General features: G+C 41.1%; 1 pseudogene; it reads left to right on the top strand.

The window, feature by feature from the left end:
- Positions 1-5,199: 5,199 nt before the first annotated feature.
- On the top strand, positions 5,200-12,644 carry LOC136536615 (threonine--tRNA ligase, mitochondrial 1-like; annotated as a pseudogene).
- The last annotated feature ends 2,815 nt before the right edge of the window (positions 12,645-15,459 follow it).

Genomic DNA, 15,459 nt, shown 5'->3' with positions numbered 1-15,459 from the left:
TCAAATTGACTGGCACGCCCAGGGAGGATTGCCCAGGATTGACCACCCCTGCGCTGAAGCTAGGTGGATCTGCTCCATCGAGTAGACCCTTCCGGCTTGCTGCGTGTGTCCTTGGCACAGGATAAAATTCTATGTTGATAGTTGGTCATGTGTGCCGCCGTGACCAAAGGGTTGGGAGTAAGGCCCATAGGAGTGGTAACAGTTCAATTGCTCAAAACCCTAAACTCATCTTGACTCCCTCTATCCGGTGCTCACACTATTTTAGCTAGGGAACTCGACGGCGTTGTGGTGATGCGTCGGTGTCTGGCTCAGGACATCGCCGCCATGCCCGGCCGCACGTGGCTAGACCACCTCAGCTTTTCCTTGCCTCAACCGTCACCGTAGCACGAATTTTGGTGAACTACTGGTGCTTATCCGCTATCTCTACCACGCCGATAGAATCTTAGGCCACCGGAAAAGTCACGCCGCCGCCGCGAATAGCCGCTCACCGCTGCAACCCACGATAGTGCACCTCCGAGTCCCTAACCGCCACCCATCCTTACGCGTTTAGCTATAGATGGTGGTCGGCCCCTTAATTCCATCGTAGCAAGCCTAGTTTGCCTCGCATAACCGCCTTATGCCGTCGTCCGCCGTGCCAGCACGCGTGGGGATTCCTAGGGACCTCCCTATGGTAAGGGTGAAAACATCTGAGGGTTTAGTTGCAAGATTACTGATGGTAGGAATAGTGTGTATAGTAGTCATGTTATTATCTAAAAGCACAGGGGCTTTTCTACAAAATAGCCAGCGCGCGCGAGCGCACTTAGCCTTGGACCGTACTAGGCCGCCGTGACGCACTCGTAGCCGCACCGCGCTGGGCTGTCGGACCTGAAGGAGTTGCTACCAACCCTTTCCTTTTTCTAATGTATTTTCTAAGGCAAATTTATAAATTCAATATAAAATTGTGTAGTTAACCAAAAAATTATGAAACCAATTTTGTTTAGTTCCTAAAATCATGATCTATTTGCTAGTATATTTTATTCACATAGTTCTATAATATTTCTAGGAGTTATATAATTAATTTGAGATACTTAATATTGTTAAAATATAAACTTGTAGGAATTGCTGTTATAAATTGGTGATAGTGTTTTCTCTGAAACTTTCACAGTAAATTTCTAACATTATTAGGTGTTCACTGTAATTTTTGTAGCTCCATAATAATTAGTTTGCTAAGGTAGCTAAATGAGCCCTAGTTCGAAAATATATGTTTAATCAATAAAGTACCGAAGCATCTTGGGATTTTAGAACTAAAACATTTTTTCCAGAGGCAAAGCCTTACTTGATGACGTGGATACGTAGACTAGTATGTTAGTCATTAAAGCTAGCTCGTTAGTTTGCGGAGCGTAATCGTATTTCAGAGTTGTAGTTGTCGTTGATTATTTACATCTCTGCGTTGCATCCACGTATATCATAATAGGAACAACGATGGATCATGGAGATGATCAGAGTATAAAAAGGATGGTGCCTTGATGATTGTGTCACTATGATAGAATGCTAACTTTTGGTTATATCTTACCTAGGTAAGCCCCGGTGCATAACCTCTAATATTCTGCACTTTATCTTATGCTTGTGCATTAAGTTTTGAGGAGTTGAATTAAAACCACTTGCATATATATATATCCTTATCCTATGAGTCCTACTCGTATATTAGGATCGTGTAGGTTACTATGCTATAGGACCTAGTAGAAGTCGAGTGATTACCTGTCACTCGCGAGAGATAGGAAAGCTATTATTGTTGTTATTACATTACTATCACATGGAATATATATGAATGATAATTAGAGACCGGGTGGAATGGTACTTTGAATCTAGACTTGGTTTGGCATTCGAGCGAGGCTTAGATTGCACTTGTTCTGCCTGTGTCAATTGAGGACCATCCATTTCTGTGGATGGTATTCAAGTCATAGGCTTATTATCCTGAGCACATACTTACTTATGGGAGCTAGAAGACTAGTTACGCTCTTGTCGTGGGTTTTAACTCTTTCTGGACCGACTGATTAGAGGCGAGGAAAGATGGAGGTCCAAGCACCATACCAAGTTTAGACAGGGACCTAGACCCCTTGATATGAGTGGAATGGGTTGGTCTTGTTTGTGCTTGGGGTACAAGCAAGGCATGTGTTTCGAAGTACCTAGCTGGGATACATTGATTCGCAAATCGTTATTTCTGTGAGATGGTACCGACTTGGCTATGGTCTAGCACCATAGTAAGAACTGAAACTTGAAAGGTGATAAAATAGTTCTAATTGCTTACCACTTGCTTGAAAGTAGCAATGTGCTTACATAGAATGATTAGTTAATGAACTAATGATGACTACTAATAAAATTGAATATAAGGACACACGTTTAGTAATGCTTCCTGCAGATGCAATAACCCACAAGCCAGATAGCCTTGCATATCCTTGAAGTCTTTTATTTTCCTCCTATCGGGTAAGTCTTGCTGAGTACAATTGAGTACTCAGGGTTTTATCCCCCCTGTTACAGGTGATCGGAGGATACTTAGAGCTGATTCTTGTATGTGAAACCTCCTGATGGACTCAGAGAGGATTCCTTTCATGCTACGACCGTAGTGTTTATTTATAACCCTCACTAAAGGTTTTTATAAGAAAAGATGTAAAATCTGCTAGCATCTCTTATATAAAAATATCCACTATATTAATGCTCCACCATGTCATTTAATTAATCTTTGTATCCTCTGTAACTTTGATAACATTGTTATATTCCGCTGTTATAATCAATTGGGTGATATTCTGTATTGTAATAAAGTGATGTAAGAAATGACTTAAGAATGTTGTAAGCTTATGTCGGGTTCATAAACCTAGGGTCCCTCGAGGACCGGCTTCCATGCCAAGGCTCGGCCCAAGAGTATGAAGTGATAGGCCAAAAGGGCGGCCTAGTCACCGACTGGAAGGTCTGGTCGAAGAGAAGCAGCGCTCGCCCATCGACTGCTTCGGCCCACCTCTCCAACCAGAGCATTTACTTCGACTCTAGTCGCCACCGGACGGCCTCTCTGATCGGAAGGCCTAGTCCAAAACACTACTTCTGGCTTCAACCTCGCATCTTCGTTCGGGGGATCACAAGAACCCTACTCACCGCTCTTCTCTGACCGGCACACTCAGAGCCGACTGGAGCCATCCGACCGGGGATGCCCGCTCGGTAGAAACCAGAAGACGTGCGGAGAAAGGCAAGACAAGGCTCACAAGTCAAAACCACTGTACCAGGGACCATACCCTGCACGAAATAGTACTCTGCTGCCACCCTAACACAAACAGTATTGTAGGCGCCGACATCTTTCTCTACAGTATTGTAGGGGCCGCTAAAACTCCCATACGGTAAGGCTCCCCCGCCTATCTCTAGACATCGATAGCGGTATGGGCACCAGGATTTACCGTACCGGGTGAACATAGCGAGACTCCTCACATGACTCTAGGCATCAAACAATATTTGCAGGTACCAACATCCTCCATCCCTGAAAAAGACAGCACGACCTCCCGTGTGCATCTGATATTCTACAGTGATAGCAACAGTGTTGTAGGCGCATACCCCTGTCTTGTACCTGCTGGTGTGGGCAACAAGGCTCGGTAGGTGTGGGCAATAAGGCTTGGCAGCATACGTACCCTCACCCTCTCACTTATAAAGCCATCCCCTTCATCTATAAAAGAGGGTGTGCTTCCTTCAACAAAGAGGACCGATTCCAGTAGGCCAGAGTTCCTTAGATTGATAGCTCACAACCATAGAACCACCAGGTTCGGACCTCAAGTACCCGCTTGAACACTTAGCTTATAGCGAAGTTCCTGTCACTCTCGACCCTTCCGATAGGAGCCGACCGGACCTCTTGTACACCCCCTCTTTCTTCTTCTCGTTTGTAACCCCACTGCAAACATCGAGCACCTGGGCTCAGGAATAAAGTCATCGACCGCCCCTGACTGGACGTAGGGCACGTTGCTTGAACTAGTATAAATCCTGTGTCATTGAGTGCTAGGCCACCTCCGATCACAACGTACAGTAAAACTATAAATATTCACTAGTTGGTCACTTTCTGCACCGACAGCTTATTTCTCTCATTTATGATCTTGATGAAAAATATGGATTTTGAGTTCTCTCTTGGGTGTGCTCGACGAAACTACGTAGTTTAGTGTCCTTTCTTGAGTACTTAGTGTCTAATGGAAGACAAATACTCCTGGGAGGCATTAGATTAGACGGTTCTGCCACAGTGTTGTACTGTGTAATTCTTAAAAAATGATATATGGGCCTCAAATTAGGCTCTCAAGTCCCATTTTAATATACACTGGCATATGAGATCTCTCATCATTTGGCCATATCCATCACTATTTCAATCTACTAAGCTATGAGGGCGCAAGAGAGAAGATGTGGAGCACCAGTACTACGTGGGGCGCAAGAGAGGAAGGGAGGAGCGCCAGTGCGCATAGCGCGTGGGGTCATGGCAGGTTGAGTGTCGCGTCAGGAGGAGAGAAGTCGGCGTTAACGAGTCAGGGACATGGCCAAGGACAGGAGAAGCGAACGTTAGTGAGCTAGGGGCTGGATGGGTGCTGAGAAGAGGAGTCGCATGAGGCCGAGGTGCTCGTCGAACCATCGGGAGCCACGCCAAGGACGACGGCGTGAGGGAGCCAAGACGAAAAAAACATGAGAGTGAGTTGGTGTGGAGAAAAAAACTTTCAGAGAAGAAGTAGAAGCTCCCGACGCACCTTTGGAAAAGCAGGGTTGAGGGGGAGATTTAGGCCCACATGAAGTTTTTTCTCAGCATTAAAAAAAGAGCAGGGGCTCGGTTTATGGTTCCTATGAAGTTGCTCTAAATACTTTGACTTTAGGTCCTATTTGAAAATGCTCCACTTTATCAAAACCAGCTTATCTTCACCAACTCCGTCATAGACTTTTTGTATATCTTTATTAAAAATATTTCTAGTCATGTTTACCTCTAAACTTTTAATTTAATCCGATTTACCCCCTCTAATGTGTCGCCACGTCAGCAAAACTAGCCTTAAAACTGCCATTAATGTAAAAGAAAAATAGAAAATGGTTTTAAAAGTTGAGGGGTCAAAAACTTAATTTATAATTAAGAGATAAATTAGACGACTGAAAAAATTGAGTTTGAAAAAACCTTTTTCGTCTGGACTAGGTGCGAACAGACCGAGCTCCTGCCTTAACATGGGCCAAATTCCAGAAGGCTGGGCCGAAGTAGATTTTGTTCTTAGATTTAGTAGGGAGCACGGAAAATCGGCCATGTTCATAAGTTTCGTGATTTCTATCCGCCCGGTTCGCTTGGCCGATAAGCCATGATTAAAAGATCTGTTGACTGATTTATTGTGAGAGAAAAATACTATTTATTAACTGAAAAAGTCTGGCTTAAGGAGCACGGAAATCGGTCCTGTTAGTTAATTTTGTTGGGCCAACTGGCCACGGCCTACGTCAGTAACATGCACTTTTTTTTTTCTCCTCCGGGCACCCCGCCCGAATCCTATAGACAGACTATAGCCTATAGGCGACCGGCGAGCACCATATCCCGCGACGCCGCAGCCTCCGCTTAAATCCACTTTATGCTAGTGTGCCACCGGCGAGGCCTCCCGCGTCCTCCCCCCACTGTCTCTCCACCCGGCCCGCCTCTTCCTTCACCACTCCGCCGCCGACGCGATGGGTGAGGGTTCTGCTCCTGGTAAGGACGCGAAGGGAAAGGGGGAGGCCAAGGCCCCCGCCCCGGCTTCGGCGCTGGTCGCTCGCGACGACTCCTACCTGGTGGCCGTCACACAGAAGAGGATTCGCTTGTCCGAGGAGATCCAGGCAAGGCAGGCCGTCGAGCGGCTGAATATCGGCGGCGAAGTTATCAAGTGAGTGCTCTAACGGTCTGCTTGCGAGGTTATTGTCGAATTAGAGTCATGCAGGTGAATCATAATATCTGCACTGCACTTAAGTTTAGCTTATGAAATTCATAATATGGTACCATGAAATTGAACTGCCGACTGTTTGTAGTTTTTCTGTACCAACTGTTGTTGCTTGCGAGGTTATTGTCGAATTAGAGTCATGCAGGTGAATCATAATATCTGCACTGAAGTTTAGCTTATGAAATTCATAATATGGCACCATGAAATTGAACTGCTGACTGTTTTTAGTTTTTGTCGTACCAAATGGTGTTTGCTTGCTTATAATGCTGATGGATTCTCACTCTGAACCATTGCTTGGGGCCATGTCCTTCAGGATAACTCTGCCTGATGGCGCAATCAAAGAGGGGAAGAAATGGATTACAACCCCGATGGATATTGCTAAGGAGATATCTAGTGGATTCGCAGATAGTTGTTTGATAGCTCAAGTGGACGAAACACTCTGGGATATGGGGAGGCCACTGGAAGGTGACTGCAAATTGCAAATGTTCAAGTTTGATACCAATGAAGGCCGTGACACCTTCTGGCACTCAAGTGCTCATATTCTTGGAGAGGTGAGTTGGCATTTCGCTTGTTCATGTCTTTGAGCATGTTTTTTTATTTAAACATTTGTCATACTTTTTCATGCTATTTGGTTATTCAAGTGAGTTTCAGTATTTGTATGTGACAATTCATTTTCAACTCAATTAGCACTAATTATAGATGTAAATTTGCAGTCTCTTGAGAGAGCATATGGCTGCAAGCTGTGTATTGGGCCTTGCACCACAAGAGGGGAGGTATGAAAATGATCAGAGGATCAATCATCTTAAAGCTTAATGAAGTTAACGTAGCCATCTTATCTGTTGTTGAACTGCTTTCTAATGTTTCCACTTGATATGTTAAGGGTTTCTACTATGATGCTTACTACAATGATCTGACTTTAAACGAGGAGCACTTTGGTGTCATTGAAAACCAAGCTAAAAAGGCTGTTGCGGCATGCTTTGAATTTTAACTCATCATTTAAGCTTATTATGTGAACTTGTTTTGTGGGCACTATCTACCTGGATGGCTTATTTCAATGCATTATATGTGGGTCACTACATGTGCTGATTCAGAATTTTGGAATCGCTAATGATGTATCCATGTCTTGCATTGTTTTTGTGACACATTGAAGCACTCTAGCTAGATACATTGTGTTCTTACATGGTTAAATCCTACTTGGTGCAGGAAAAGCAACCATTTGAACGCATCGAGGTCAGCAGGGCAGAAGCTCTTGAAATGTTTGCTGAAAATAAATTCAAGGCAACCTTCCTTGCTCCTGTCTTGTTTGTTTCATTCCTCTATATTGTTTTGCTGCATATGTTAAATATATATGACCTCTATTCATTCTTACAAAAAAATGAATTATATGTTCAGGTTGAAATCATTAATGAGTTGCCCGAGGACAAGACCATTACAGTATACAGGTGTGGTCCTTTAGTTGACCTATGCCGTGGGCCACACATCCCAAATACATCCTTCGTCAAAGCTTTCGCTTGTCTGAAGGTAATGATTCTTTGATTATGCACTAATCTTCTGGTTCTATTTAATAGTGTAACTGGCTATTTCATATGTATACACGCATGTAAATATTCAGGCTTCGTCATCATATTGGAGAGGAAAAGCAGACCGCGAAAGCCTGCAGAGAGTACATGGAATATCTTTCCCTGATTCTCGACGTCTCACGGTATAGAATATAATTTCTGCTTATGATGCTATCTCCGATGACGTGGACAATTGTAAACTGTTTACTAATCTAAAACCCTGCTGAACATGTCTGTTATATTTGCACTTTAGATACTAGCATAAATTATTTGTTCATGATTCATGTGTTGCACCTGACTAGGCAGAAAGTTTCATACATGATGATATGACATGCACTTTTCCCTGAATCAATACTAAACCATGTCTAAGATCTCTTTGTGGTTTTCGGAATCTGTTGGTTAACATGGGTTATGGGGTTAGGGATAATTTGCACAGCACATTTGTGAAACTGTTAGTGAGCGTGTCTCTGAGGCACTGATAAGTTCAGGTAACCGTATAATTATGAATATCAAGATAGGACATGGCTTCTGATCTGTGTTATCATAATCTGAATGATATGCTAGCATTTTCTTTTGTTATTGTTCTCATCTTTTGCATCTATGTGTATTACATGATACTTTGCAGGAATATAAACATTTTCTAGAGGAAGCTAAGAAATGTGATCATAGGATACTAGGGAGAGCACAGGAACTCTTCTTTTTCCATGAACTTAGGTACCTTAGCACTCCTTTATGTTTCTTCTCTTGCTTTCATATCTCGATTGCGACATCTCTGGTTAATGGCGAATTGCTGATTGTATTTACAATTGTGCAGCCCTGGAAGCTGCTTCTTCCTTCCACATGGTGCTAGGATATATAACAAACTGATGGACTTTATGCGACAACAGTACAGAGATAGAGGATACCAAGAGGTTTACACTAGTTTGTTTATTTACTCAATTGGATTAGATTATAGACATCGCTGTTCAATTCCACTGTTTTTGTTGCTTATATGCCTATCTTATAGGTGTTGAGCCCAAATATTTACAATATGCAACTTTGGGAAACTTCCAGACATGCTGCAAACTACAAGGAGAACATGTTTGTTTTTGAGGTATGTGCATTCACATATTATACTGCAGAATCTATGTCAGTTTATTTTACATTACATGTGTCGTAGACTCATCAGTGAGTTACAACCTCTGCTGATTGCTTGTTGGATCAATTCTTGTGCAGATTGAGAAACAGGAATTTGGGCTTAAGCCAATGAATTGTCCTGGCCACTGTCTAATGTTTGCTAATAGGGTCCGGTCATACAGAGGTGAGATTCTTCCTAATTATTGTATTCTAAATTGCTTTGTTTTAAGTGAAACTTTCTGCTTTCACGACAATAGCTTAAAGCGGTTGCAGAACTGATAAATTTCCATGCCTAGGGCCATTATCTAAGTGCCTAAACAACTCATGACAGGCCCACTTACTGATAGTCAACTACTTCACATTTGGTGTACAAAAGAACCAAATAGTTATTTAATCTATACTCACATTTAGTCAACTACTTCAACATTTGGAGTACTAGATAATGGTTCATAACCTTACAAGCTAAAAATGCAATACTACAGGTTAATTGGATGAGGGCTCTTTTGTTAACAGGAGGTTGTGGCTTGATTATCCCATATGTCAGCACCTTTTGTCACTGATACTAACTCCAATCCAAATGGAACCGCATGAGCAATTTAAGCTTGACCATTGCTGCTCCAATCATCCTTCTGTAGTGTCTTCATTTTTGAGGGGCTCCTAAATTTTCTACCGTTATTGTGCATTTGTTGGTTTTTTCAAACCTTTTGTGTAATGGTTGGCTTACCTTTTGCTACAGAGTTGCCTCTTCGCATGGCTGATTTCGGAGTGCTTCATAGAAATGAGCTTAGTGGCACACTTACAGGTTTGACACGTGTTAGAAGATTCCAGCAGGTAAGGCTTCTACTCTGTGAGTTGTTTGTTTTCAAGTCCAGTTATATTTAATGATAATTTTGTTCTCTCCATACTAACTAATCTTTTGATGTTTTATTATGTCTGGCAGGACGATGCTCATATCTTCTGCAGAGAGGACCAAGTAAGTTTTATTTGCGTAGACCATGCTTGTTTACTATCCTCTAGAATAGAATGAATCGTGTTGTACTTGCCTTAGTAATCATGACACTGTATATAATCTACATAAAGTGTATGCTGTTATGATAATTACTTTTACATGCTTAACACCAGCACCATGTATACATTCTAATTTGCATTAGCAAGTTGTATAGTATATTTACTGTTTCTTCCTTTTCTCTGATAGTATATGTACCCCTACCTTTTTTAAAAGTTTGTTTTGTTGCAGATCAAGGATGAGGTTAAGGCTGTTTTGGAATTCATCAATTATGTTTACGAGATATTTGGCTTCAAATATGAGTTGGAGTTGTCTACGGTATTCTTCTGTTCTTTTTATCTTCTATATTGATGGCATTTCTGAAAGGAACCATAATCTATGCTTAACAATTGGCATGAAATGATGACACTTTGGGGGCTGCTAGTTGCAGCTTTAGTATGCAGGATGAACTGCTTAACAATCACCTCTATGGACAGCCTTTTCCTTTTTGCTTTCTTATACTTATTATACTTGTGTGCTAACCACTGAGAACTCAAATCACAATATCACCACTGAATCTGTGATATTTATGTAGTTATGGGCATGTTATCACATACTTATTTTTTCAAAATTGTTACAAATCTGGGCAGTCACACTAATATTTGTTCATAGTTGCTAGTTGCTTGTTATTATCTCACTGGAATATATTTAGATAATGTGGTTTACGTTCTTGCTTTTTTGAACTTGGAGTTGGTAAGATCATGACAAGATCTCGCAATCTCTCTTCTAGCATTTGATGTTCCGCATAGACTCATTAATTCCAAACAGCCTTATATTGGATTGATATATCGTCTTATGGTGATCCAAATGACAAATTCTGTGAATAACTAATGAGAGTTTACATGTTACATTGTTATTTCTGCCATTGCTTTTGCATTCTTGGTACTTTCCATTTTCGTATATTTGGGGAAAAATGCTGAGATTTAATGAATTCTCTGAGCTTCAAAAGATATAACCTTGTGACAGTTTGATGGTCCTTAGTTAATACTCTAACCTGATCATGATGCCATTTTCCAGAGACCAGAGAAGTATTTAGGTGAAATTGAAACTTGGAACAAAGCAGAGCAACAATTGACAGAAGCCTTGAATGAGTTTGGGAAGCCGTGGAAGGTACCTCCACAAACACTATGATAGCTCTTTTTCCTTTGATGTTCCCATGCCTTTATGATGCTAGATTGCTAGATTAGATTTGCATTTGTACAAAATATTCGGTATTTTTGGTGCAGTTAAAAGGGCTTTCACCCAATTATTCTGTCATTGTTAAATGTACCTGCACCGGCTCTGACTAAAATCACAGGATTTTGAGTGCTTGTGACAATCATTCCTGTTGCTCTATGAGGAAGTGCATATACATTTTGCAACATTGTTCTGCCATGACATTGCCTTGTATTCAGAGGACTTATATAGATGCCTTCTTGCAGATTAATTAAGGGGATGGTGCTTTCTACGGTCCAAAAATTGATATTGGTGTGTTTGATGCCCTTAAGAGGAAATTTCAATGTGCAACCTTACAGGTTCGCTTGAATGTTATTCTATCATTATATAATTAAAATATGTCTAACCTTATATTATATGTTACAGCTGGATTTTCAGCTGCCCATTCGGTTCAAGCTGGCTTATTCTGCTGAGGATGAAGCAAAAATTGAAAGGCCTGTGATGATACACAGGGCAATCCTAGGTTCTGTTGAAAGGATGTTTGGCATTCTTTTGGAGCATTACAATGGTAAATGGCCCTTATGGCTAAGCCCTCGCCAGGCCATTGTTTGCTTGGTATCTTCTGGTTCAGTGGAATATGCGAAACAGGTAAATGGTCCTTATATCTAAAAACTGACTTGACTTAATAGTTCTCTGTGGTGGCTGGCATTAAAAAAACTTATGTTGAGTTATATTCCACTTTGTGGTCCTCGCCAGTTGTGTGGTGTTTTAGATGATTCTTTGCAGTTAGCGGTGTGAAATTGCTTAGTTTTTGTCTCTAATTCAAACAACAAATGTTTATTGACTTTGAGTTGGTTGATGAGTTCACATACTATCCTTTAATGTAGCCCTGTTACCTTTTATAGCTTACCATACTATCCTCATGGATTCATGTTATATGTGTTCCCTTTTACCGCTTTAGGCAAAATTGGAGCTTGCTCTGATGATCCTTTTGTTTCTGATACCAGGTTCTTGCCACGCTACATGAAACTGGTTTCCATGTTGATATTGACGTGAGTGACAGGACAATACAAAAGAAGGTACTTCCCAGTTTCCATGCTCTTTTAGGCTTTTGCATTGTTTATTTTAATTTCTTATTCTTATGTTTGTTTGCTCGTCCTTATACAAAAATTCTCAATCACAAAAGACGGAATTGCATGTAGCCAATCTGTGAGACTTATCATGTCATCTGTCTTGTTTTTGCTGTTTACTCCGTATTAGTCCATCCCAATAAATCTTGCAGGTACGGGAAGCCCAAGTAGCCCAATTCAACTACATTCTTGTCGTAGGTGCACAAGAGGCCGCGACTGGAAATGTAAGTCCTCTTTACGTCGTCCCATTTTTTTTCTTCTACATACCGTGTACTTGTGTACCAGTATCACCCTCAGATATGGATTCACGCAAAATAGATTTGATTCCTTGCTGTTTCACGTGGATCCTTTGTGTACTGCAGGTCTGCGTTAGGGTAAGAGACAATGCCGACCTGGCCACAATGAGCGTTGATGGCCTCATCACACGTTTCAGGGAGGAAATCGGAGCCTTCAGATGATTTTGATGCTGCATAATTTCCTAGTACTTTGCAATCGTTGACTGCTCCTTTGTGATTTTGACCGAGTTTTTAGGGAACAGTACTGAGTTCCTCCAAGGCTCCAAGTGTATTCTTGTTGGTATGGTTGGAAGCTACTAAAAGTTGTCTTTTGTTGTTAATTACAAATGTGAAGTTAAATACTACGTATAGTAAAAACTACTTGTAGTGTCAAAACTACTTGTTGTATTTGACTTTGCATGGTCTTAAAATATCTTGACTACTAACTTCTTCTATAATACAATCTTAAAATGATGAGACTTTGCAAGTATTTTTAATACAATTCGTCATATACAACTTAAAACTGATTTTTTTTTCTTTTGGAAATATTGATGTCTGTATAGTTTTAAAGGTTTGATGTTGTATAAAATTTTCCTGACCAGGAGTGCGAGTTTTCTGATCGGAAGGAATATATTAGTTTTATGTTATGTAAAATTCTTTGTTTCTTTTATATAGAAGGTATTATGTACTCCCTGAGCCTAGAAAAGGTGTAGTTCTAGAATAGTGCTAGGTTAAACAATATGAAGTTTGATCAAATTTATATAAAAAATACTAATATTTACACTAAATAAGTGTCACTGGATTTGCCGTGAAATATATATTTTAATAGTATACAACTGTGTAGAGTGATATTATTTTCTTACTATAAACTTAAGGTAATTTGACTTTGATTATATTCTTTTGTTAGAACATAGTAGTATGATTCTATAATAACTATCAGCAACACTATTGGTAACTTGGAGTCTTGTATGTATTATGTATATTCCGTTTTCTAATTTCTTGCACAGCCATATCGCCATTCACTTTAATATATACGCGTCCTTCAAGGTGGATCAAAGATTTTAAGGCCTTGTTTAGTTCCTCCTAAAGTTTACTCTCTATCGCATTGGATATTTGATACATACATAGAGTATTAAATATAGACTAAAAAAATAACTAATTACACAGATTACGACTAATTTACGAGACGGATTTTTTAAGCCTATTTAGTTCATGATTTGATAATGTTGTGCTATAGTAAATATGTGCTAATGACAGATTAATTAGGTTTAATAAATTCGTCTCGCGGATTACTGAGGATTTCTGCTATTTATTTTATTATTACTATCCGAACACTTCCACGTGACATCCGATGTGACATCCCTAAACTTTAAGTCCTGGATTTAGGGGGTGTTTGGTTCCTACAAAAAAATTTTAGTCCCTGTCCCATCGGATGTTTGGACACATCATAAAGTATTAAATATAGATGAAAAAAATAACTAATTACACAGATTGTGGCTAATTTGTGAGACGAATTTTTAAGCCTAATTAGTTCATGATTTGACAATGTGGTGCTACAGTAAATATGTGCTAATGACGGATTAATTATGCTTAATAAATTCGTCTCGTAAATTAGTCTCCATCTATGTAATTAGTTTTATAATTAACTCATATTTAATTCTCCTAAATAGCATCCGAACGTCCGATGTGACATAGACTAAAGTTTAGTTCATGGAACCAAACACCCCCTTAAACACCACCTGAAATAATATCCTGCCGCGATGCACCGGTTATCTTTTACAAGCAGTTACGACTCGTATATCCCAAGACAACAATTTCGCAAACGTGAAAAAAAAAACTCTCGCTAAGCTCGAGATCGTCCAACATGGTATGCAGGAAGCTTCAAGTCTTCATAAATACCATTCTCCAATGTTTACTCTATGCAGCTAAGCGATTTTTTTGAAACACGGTCTGTCCAATAATAATCTAAACTTTCATCCCACCCCACTGTAAGCATCTAAGAGTGTAAAAAAAGCCCAAAAACATGATTTTAGGTAGTTGTAAAAATATATTGTGTGAAAAAAAATAGTTCCTTCAATAGCATCGTAGAGTTCCTTTGATAGGGCTCCTGAGTTGGAACACTCAGACCGGAGCCAAAAAAGAAAGCAGCTTCGCCTCTATACGGTCGAAATGGCTTCGGCTTCTCTTCCAAGGTTGCAAAAGCGCTTCTTCAAATCTCGTCGTTTGGTGCAGCTCTTCTTGCTCTGTTGCGGCTAGAGCTACCAATCTTAGGGCCTGTTTGAATCCACCAACCAGCTAAAGTTTAGTTGAATTTGGCTGTCTCAGCCCACTAAACTTAGCTAAAGTTTAACTGAGTCTTAACTAGAGGATCCAAACACCCCAACTAAAATTTAGCTAAAAGAACTTTTAGCTGACTAGCTAGACTTTAGTTGGGTGATCGGGCCTTATTCTCGTCAGGTCTTTCTGTTACTGAAAGCCCCATAGTATAACAATTCTGCTATCTGTGTGTCACTGTCGTTGTACTCTAGAAATTTTGTCCAGCTCTGATGCTGCGCTACGTACAACTGTTAGATTAATTTGGGCCAGGCCCATTATTTATTCTAATTAATCAAATAAACTTCAAAGGCCCACAATTATTGTTAAGTGGAAAAGTGATTAGTACCATATGAGAAATTCACTAAAAAGGTTATCAACTTAAATAGTGAGTCTTAGGACTCTCATATAGACAAGTTGAGAGGGAGAACCGGGAGGCCACACGCGCGCGCCGCTGCCACCGAGCCGCGCCTCCCGCCCGCGCCCGCGCGCGACGCGCCACGCCGGGGCCGTGGGCCGTGGTGCCGCAGCCAACTCCCAACGCCCAACCACCCTGTCTAGGTTCATTCCGCCGACAGGGCCTAACGGACAGATGGGAATTGCGCGGCTATAATGAGGGGAGGGCGCCCCTGTTCCAGGTGTGCGAGACCCGACTCTTCCTCTTCCTCCTCTCCGCAACATCTGAGCGTTGAGCTGTTCGTCTGCATCTCCGACCGGAGTTCCCTGCGCGCATAGGGAGCTTCGGTAGCAGGCCTCCGGAACTTCCCCCGTCAAGCGTACCTGCACGGGTAGGTGGGGAATCAAGTTTTTGGGGAGTGCCGGCTTCCCGGTGCGACTGCTGCCCCGTCTGCAGTTTCCTGTTCGGGGGGCTTCTGCTTCGTGACGGGAGAGTCTTGTTCTACTGCTCCGACGTCACACCTGCAGGAGCTTTCCGTG

The sequence above is a fragment of the Miscanthus floridulus genome, chromosome 2 (genome assembly GCF_019320115.1).
Source record: "Miscanthus floridulus cultivar M001 chromosome 2, ASM1932011v1, whole genome shotgun sequence".
Taxonomy (NCBI): domain Eukaryota; kingdom Viridiplantae; phylum Streptophyta; class Magnoliopsida; order Poales; family Poaceae; genus Miscanthus; species Miscanthus floridulus.
Note: the sequence above shows the minus strand (reverse complement) of the source record. Positions and strands in the feature narration are given on the sequence as shown.